At 47.1% G+C, this 8,271-nt stretch overlaps 1 long non-coding RNA gene across 1 annotated transcript; it reads right to left on the bottom strand.

Annotated features, from left to right (window-relative positions):
• Positions 1–3,171: 3,171 nt before the first annotated feature.
• Positions 3,172–7,109, bottom strand: LOC115511888. The gene is made up of 3 exons (XR_003968228.1): positions 6,678–7,109; positions 5,433–5,567; positions 3,172–3,884 (listed from the first exon to the last, which is right to left on the bottom strand). It is a non-coding gene; the product is annotated as an uncharacterized LOC115511888 (long non-coding RNA).
• Between the last annotated feature and the right edge of the window lie 1,162 nt (positions 7,110–8,271).

The raw sequence follows: 8,271 nt of genomic DNA, 5'->3' as shown, positions 1-8,271 counted from the left end.
CCCTGAGTGCCATCCCAGGTGCCGCCTGAGCTGCCTGGACCTCCCTGCCCCGGCGAGGCCCCTGCAAGGCCCTCCTCCAGTGCCGTGGCCTTGTCAATTTGGGCCGACTGGTGCCCAGACTCTACTGGCCGTTACACGTTTCGAACATCACGTCTGAATATAAGATTGCGAGAGGGACCGATGGCAGGCTTCGGGGAGGTGACCCAGAGCCAGCTCGCCGGTGTCCTCAAATGCCACACCGTGCAGTTTGGCTTTTTTGTTCATTAAGAGGGGGGCGAACATTCGTCACAGACATTTTTGAGGAGGCAAGGGATATGATCAGAGCTCTGCTTAGTTCTGACAGCAGCTAATTGAGAATAATGTGAAGACAGAGGGACTGGAAGCAGAGGTTTAACGCTCTTTGTGAACGAGTGACACCGCGTTATTAAAACAGCGGGGAGGCCACATCTAATTAGTTACTACCGTTGCTCAGGTAAGGAAAATATCTGCGACAAACTGGATCAGACCGGACCTTTTTACTTCGTTCTAATTGTCAATGTTTATAACTGTGATTGCTGTCGCTGTGTCTGGGTGAGTGGCAACGTCAATCTGAGGCATTTTTCCGAGGGCTCTGGTGGCGGGACTCGCAGAGGGTCACTGGGTCACCATCCTCCATGCACTTCCCCAGAGAGCTCTGTAAGGGCAAGGACCTCTCTGTTCTGCCTGTTATGTGACGGAAGTGTCCGGGGGTTCCCCCCCAACATATGTTCCTTACAGACCACACCCACACATACGCACACCTGAGCGAGCGTGCACATGTACACACGCATGCACGCACACACACACACACACACACACCCAAGATCCTGACATGTAACAGGGAATCCTCTACCTGCCCTCGCCTGTTAACTGGAACCTACTGGTTCCAGCGATCCCGGCCCCACATCCCAGAGAGTGGGCATGATTTCCACTCTTTCCTTCCTAGTTTTCCGAGTGACTGCCTCTGACTTAAGAATCAAAGCCACACCGTTCTTGCTGTGTATTTCTGAGGCCATTTCTTTCCCGGTTGCCCCAGACCAGACCCTTCTCTTCCCAGCCAGGCTCTGGAAATGAACCATGTTCTCCCTGCCCCTGCCTGGGCTCTCTCTGAGAGGGCTGCCCCGTCCTGGGGGCTACAGGTCTCTCCCCAAATTCCTGCTAACATTTTACTAACGTCCCCTGCCCAAAACGCGAATAGACCCTTCAGTCTCCATATGTTCGTGTGATTTGTGCAACGCGTGTTTTAGTCTGAAGCTTACAGAAACGGTCCGTGGACCACGTTCTCCATAATGCCTTGCTCGGTGCTCCACACTCTGGTTGACGAGAATGACACAGGGGTAGAGAACTGAACTAAAATCATAGACCACAGGCCCCTAGCTGCGACTCTCTCCAGCTCACAGATGCAATTCCTCTGGCCTCGGTTTCCTTCTCTGTCAGACCAGGGGGAGAAGTAGACTAGTGCTTCCTCAAACGCCGTCCTGTGGAACTTGGTTCTACAGGGAAATAATGGGTTATGTGGGGGGACCAAAGGCCGCTGGGAACATGGGGGTGCTTTTGTAGACGTGCAGATTTAGGAGACAAGACAAACACAAATAGACTTCCTGACTGCAGGAATTCTCAGAGCCTTTAATGTGACAAGGCTTTGTAATAAAATGAAGATGTGATACGCAACGTTAACCAAAATTATTTGTCCATGAGGCCCTTTTGTCTTAGAGCCCAGATTTTGCCTAGACTAACCTCAGATTCCCCTCCATTCTTAAAGGGCCTCCTCAGATGACACGACCTCCAGAAAGGCGGATGCCCGTCCTTTCCTTCTGAATTTCTACACCGTGTCAGTTAGAGCATCTGTGGCACTTCCCGGCATTTATCTTGAACTTGCGGATGCATCTGACTCTTCGGTTACAGTGTCGTCCCTTGTGGGCGTGCACAGGTCTGGGGATCTGTGCACCCGTCGCTCTAGGCCCCGTGCTTCACCCCGGCAGCGGCAAAGCTCTACTCGTCAATCTCAGACCCCAGCACTTGGCTCTCTGGGCCCGCCTCCTCGGAGCCTGTCAGCTCTCACACCTCCCTGCGCACTCCCCAGCCACTGTTTGGATCTCCCTACGTCCTCCACATCGTTGAAGAGCGATCCAGTTAGATACAACGCTCGTCCTGACGTTGCCAGCTTAAACCCCAGCTACAGCAACCTCTTATCCACAGGATGAAACCCAGACTGGCCCCAGGACAGAGGCGTTCATTTTCTGGCTCTTACCTGCCCCTCTGGTATTATCCTGCAGAGACACTAGATCGCACACATGCCTGCGTATACGCTCCTAGTGCTCCTGCAAAGATGGTCATTCCTTGACCTGGAACGTCACCTCTCCTTTCCTCCTGGGTGTTCCGCACATGCTCTCCTCCTCATCCAAGAAGCTACCTCCATAGCTGTCTTCAGCCCAGCTGTAGCTTTCTACACTGTATGAAATGTATGATCACATTATATTGCAGTCATTTGTGTGCATTTCTGTCTCCCCTCTTCCCCCCCCCCCCCCCCACTAGACTATGAGCCTCTTCATGGCCCTGAATCTATGATTGTATCCAAAGTGCTGGCACAGTGGCTGGGACATAGGAAACCTTTTTTTTTTTTTTTTTTTTTTTTAAGTAGGCTTCACGCCCAGTGCAGAGTCCAACATCGGGCTTGAACTCACGACCCTGAGATCAAGGTCTGAGCTGAGATCAAGCTGTCAGCACAGAGCCTGCTTTGGATCCTCTGCCCCCCTCACTCTCTGCCCCTTCCCTGCTTGTGCAAGTACATTCTCTCTCTCTCTCAAAAATAAATAAGCGTTAAAAAAAATTAAAACCTAGGCTTCACTGCCCACAGGGCCAGAGTATTCTACAAGCCTAATTTCCAGTTACTGGTAGAAAGTCTGTGGACATCGCTGTCCTTACATCTTAATCTCCTAATTTATCAATTAGCGCCGGAGAAATTTCTCTCCTTTATTGTTCATAAATGTTTACTGAAATCATAATTGTGCGACTTATTTTTTAAAGTTTATTTCTCTTCAGACAGAGGGAGAGACAGCGAGAAAGAAAGAGAATCCCAAGCAACGTGGAGCTCAAACTCACAAACTCGGGAATTGTGAGATCATGACCTGAACCAAAACCAAGAGTCAGACACTTAACCGACTGAGCCACCCAGGCGCCCCATAATTATGCTAACGTTAAGGAAACCTATGCTTGGTTATAATTGTACTATATTAGTCAGAGTCCAGTCAGAAAACCAGAAACCACACTAGGCTTTTCAAATTGAGGGGATTTAATACAGGGGCTTGGTTGCACAGGTATTAAAAGACTGGGGCATTCATAATGACAAGAGGCAGCAACCACCTCTAGCACAAAAGTGAAGAATGATACCAAAACCGAGGAACTCAGAGAATGGTTGGCCATGTTTCTTGTTAGCTTGGCTGGAGCTCAGATTTCCGAGCAGGCTACTACAGGCCGCTTCAGACCTCTGAAGGGTGGGCGTGACACAACGGGTTCTAGAAGTACCGAAAGAAGCTGAGGGGCCGGCTTGCGCTGCTGGATATGGAGGCAAACAGGGACTCGAAACAGGAGGGAAATCCGCCCCCTGCCCCATCTCCCACTGGTGCTCTACTTGGTGACAGGTCACCTTGCATCGGGATGCCAGAATGGACCAGAGGGGAGGGCATCTAACTTACAGGGTCTCAGCCCTAACGTCAGACAGCCAAGCACTGCAGGGTGGACTTGGGACCAAGAGACCACAAGTGAACACTCAGCACAAACACTTCATGCTGCACGAATACCCAACGGAGTCATCATATACGTCGAGGCTCAACTCACGGTGATGGATTTGAAGAGTCATACCATTCCTATTGGAAGGGAAGAATCACAATGGATGGTGGCCAACACGCTTCTTGATATCTAGATGTAGGTCTCCCTGCCTCCGTTTTCAGTTTGGGCATTATGATTTTTAACCTAAAGTGGGAGCCAATTTGGATCTAAACCCGTGTCTAAACTCACCCTTCTTATGCCCTTATTAATGATGATAACGCAAAATGATTTCAGGCTAGGAAACTAAATTTGCAATTTTTGCACCACTGAATATATTCAGGGAAAACATGTCATTTCAGTGATTGTAATATCAGACATCGTGCTATTTCTGGCCCAAGCCTTTGTTTTATAAACGTGCAAAGCTTTCTGTAGCCACCCTTTGTTTCAAAGACCACACTGATGCAAAGATTTCCAGCACGTAAAAACCCATAATAAAGCCACATTGGTGCTTTCCAAAGAGCTCATGTCTGTGACTAAAAAATAAAAAAATAAAAAAAAATGAAAAGCAGATGGTAAATATTTGCCAGAGTTGGAAAAAGAAAACGCCCGAGTCCTGGAGCCCCAAGCCCACTTCCTTTTGTTTTGTTTCACCAAATGGTGCCTCTCAAAACTGTTCTTATTTCAGTTCCGCGAGGAAAAAAAGTTAATTCATTCTTAACATTTCAGATCTCACGGCTCCATGATTCTCTGGACTTGAGGAGAAACGAGATGTCTCGGGGCCCAAATCCATCCAGCTCTTCTGAGCACAGTAATGTGTTTAAATAAAGTGGTTCAGAAATTTGCAGTTAGTTCCTACACACCGAGAGGTCATGGTATAAAGAAAAGGTCACACATTTTGCTCAGCGGAAAGACCTTACATAACTCATGGCACCTTTTTTTGCAAACCAGTGTTAACAGCCATCCTGACCGTGCATTTTAAAAGCCTCCTTGACTGCTGTTACTCACTCAGGGAAAGGAGTATATAAAAGGAAGAAAATCCTAGAATGGTTAGAGAGCTCAAAAGGAGCGATAGCAAAATGACAATGCAAATGCATGCTGTCCTTTAAAACCATCGCAGTGGGAGAGAATGTGACTATTTTGGTGACAAGGCCATTGGCAAGTGTTTGGACGGCCATTCTGAATCGTTTGGAGCCACTTTAAGACACGTGACTTTCACAAAAAGCCTGTTTGATAAACTTTCTTCTCAACCTTTGGTTTGTTTTTTGTTTTTGTTTTTGTTTTTGTTTTGTGACCGAAGGGCATTGGCATAGCTCAGTGTGTTACCAGATTTCAGTTCCCGTTTTTGACAGCTATCTTAAAAGACAAACATTATTTATCTATTGAGAATGCTCCTAAGAATGGGCTTCTTTACGAAAACAATTCCAAGATAAATGTCCCAAGGTATTTTGCATCTTGGATATAATCTAAGCCTTGCTTTCCAATGTTCCTGCCCTGAAAGGAAAAAAGTCAGTGGAATGTTCAGATTCTGCTATTTTGCTAAAGAGCCGGTCACAGTGTTTTATAGACCATGTACTTTAGCCGTGCCTTTAAGGTTGGAAAAAATTTCAACAATCTTCCCCAGCATTTTGTTTTTATCACTCACTCACCAATTCATTTGAATGAGATGTTTCTCCAAGATGAGTTTCCCAATGATGGTCTCACATCCGGGTACACTCCAGAAGATTCACTGTGAAGAAAGGCTCGCAAACTTGGAAACGTGTTTTATTATTGTTAAATGAGTCCTGGAATGTAATCAAAGATTACAGTAGAATAATTTCTCACCAACTCAAGTGACTGCAAGGAAACCATCAGGCCAGCAGAGGATAAGCACTTCCTAAAAGTAAATATTTGGTGGTGATGGCTTATGTTCTTCTGTATTAGTGTGTTTGGGTGATCATAACAGAATACCACTGGCTTTGTGACTTAAATACCGGAAATTGCTTTTCTCACATTTCTAAAGGCTGGGAAGTCCAGTATCGGGATTCCCACAGGCTTCAGTTTCTGGGGAGAGCTCTCTTCCTGGCTTGCAGACCACTTTGCTCTCACACGGCCTTTCCTCTAAATGCACGGGGACAGAGTGAACCCTGGTGTCTTTTTTCTCTTCCTGCAAGGGCACTAGCCCCATCAGGTTAGGGCCTTACCCTCATGACCTCATTTGATGTTTAACATTAAGCCTCACAGGCCCCATCTCCAAATATGGTCATGGTGGGGTTTCAGGTTTCAATATATGAATTGGAGGGTCTCAAACATGCGCTCCATAACCCCTCCTTTTTTTTTTAAAATGTATTTATTTATATTGAGAGAGAGGAGTGGGGGAGGACAGAGAGAGAGAGAGGGAGACAGAGCATCCCAAGAAGCTCCACACTGTTGGCACAGAGCCTGACCTGGGGCTCGAACCCACAAACCATGAGATCATGACCTGAGCCGAAACCCACAGTTGGACGCTTCACCGACTGAGCCATCCAGGTGCCCCATAACCCCTTCCTTTTGAGCGCTCATTTTCACTGAATCAAGGAGGCTCGGGGGGTGCCTGGGTGGCTCAGTCGGCGAAGCGTCCGACTTCAGCTCAGGTCATGATCTCATGGGTCGTGGGTTCGAGCCCTGCGTCGGGCTCTGCGCTGACAGCTCAGAGCCTGGAGCCTGCTTCAGATTGTGTGTCTCCCTCTCTCTCTGCCCCTCCCCTGCTCGTTCTCTCTCTCTCTCTCTCTCTCTCTCTCAACAGGATCCACTAAAAGTGATGCCCAGGTGAGCGAATGAAGGTCAGAACAAACATCAGAATCTGAGAAAGAATCAGCAGCACACAGACGTCAAACAGAAGAAATTAACTGAGTAACTTAGTTCAAGCTTCGCACTTGGTTGATAAGAGAGAAAACAACTCAGCAGGAGGCGAGCGGTGAGGCTGAAACACCCACGGTCGTCCACCACCGGTGGGCCCTGGCAGGTTTGGCAACCACTGTGGAGTCCTGGGCCCCGGGCGCGTGGCTGCTCTCCCCTGGGCCACCAAACCCGGCAGCGATACCCCTCACCTCAGTGAGGGACCCTCAGCCTACTTCCAACTTCGTGGCTCTCTGGCGCTCTTTCTGTCATATTCCGAAACACAAGTCCATTTTGGAAGTAATTTACAAGGTTAATATTCTGAGCCACCCAGTTCCTCCAGCCTCCACGTACCCATCAGCCACAGAGCAGACATTTGCCGGGCTTGCCTGCTTGCTTTCCTTTCTTTTTCTTCTTCTTTTTCTTTTTTTTCTTTTCTTTCCTTTCCTTTCCTTTTCTTTCTTTTCTTTTCTTTCCTTTCTTCCTTTCCTTTTCTTTCTTTTCTTTCCTTTTCTTTCTTTTTTCTTTTTTTCTTTTTTCTTTTCTTCCTTTCCTTTTCTTTCTTTTCTTTCCTTTCCTTTTCTTTTTTCTTTTCTTTCCCTTTTCTTTTTTCTTTCCTTTCTTTTTTTCTTTCCTTTCCTTTTCTTTTCTTTCCTTTCCTTTCCTTTTCTTTCTTTTCTTTTCTTTTCTTTTCTTTTCTTTTCTTTTCTGGCTTCTCATCATCTAGACCCCCCTCAAAGAAGTCTCCCCTGATGGTGGTGTCAGCTGTGGTCTGCAAAGGGCACCTAGCTTCCCCTGGTGCCGTAGAGTGGCCCCAGCCAGCCTCTCCATGGGGCATGCTCTGGGGCTCTGACCCTCTGGTCTTTCTCTATTGCTTCATTTCTATTTTTCTCCAGCCTCCCTGTCCCTTCTGAGCTCTCTGATAGCCATTTAATAACTTCCATTTCTGCCTAAACTAACCAGAGGTGGCCTCCGTTTGCAAACTAAGAAGCCTGAATAGCCCGGTAACTCAGGTTCTGATACTCAAACTGGATATGGAATTCTAAGCCAGAAGAATGATCAACAATGCAACGTAGGGGCACCCGGGTTGGCTCAGCCAGTAAAGCTTCCAACTTCAGCTCAGGTCATGCTCTCGAGGTCCATGAGTTGGAGCCCCACGTTGGGCTCTGTGCTGACAGCTCAGAGCCTGGGAGCCTGCTTCGGGTTCTGTGTCTCCCTCTCTCTCTGCCCCTCCCCTGCTTGCCCTCTGTCTCTCTGTCTCTCTCAAAAATAAATGAACATTTAAAAAACATTTTTTTTAATCTAACCTAACAGCAATCATTGAGTAAGAAAGCTGGGCACGAGCTTGATTTGGAACCAACTGAAATATAAATACAAAATAACCCCCAAGCAATTTTTTTTTCTTTTGCCCCGAGGCTTCTCGAAGGTCATGGAGACTTTTCAACAGTCCTTCAGAGACAGACTTAAAATACCCTGAATCTGAATCTACTTGATTAAGAAAGGCATACTTATGTTTTTTTTTTTTCTTGGCTAATTCTTAAAGCCAGCTCTCTGCAGTATCTCACAAAGGCCACGCAACTTTAAAACTCTTACAGATTGCTTCTAGAGTGCAAAACTTAGCCAAGTTTTGAG

This window comes from Lynx canadensis, chromosome B1, assembly GCF_007474595.2.
Source record: "Lynx canadensis isolate LIC74 chromosome B1, mLynCan4.pri.v2, whole genome shotgun sequence".
Taxonomy (NCBI): Eukaryota; Metazoa; Chordata; class Mammalia; order Carnivora; family Felidae; genus Lynx; species Lynx canadensis.
The sequence above is the reverse complement of the archived record's forward strand: the minus strand, read 5'-3'. Positions and strand labels throughout refer to the sequence as shown.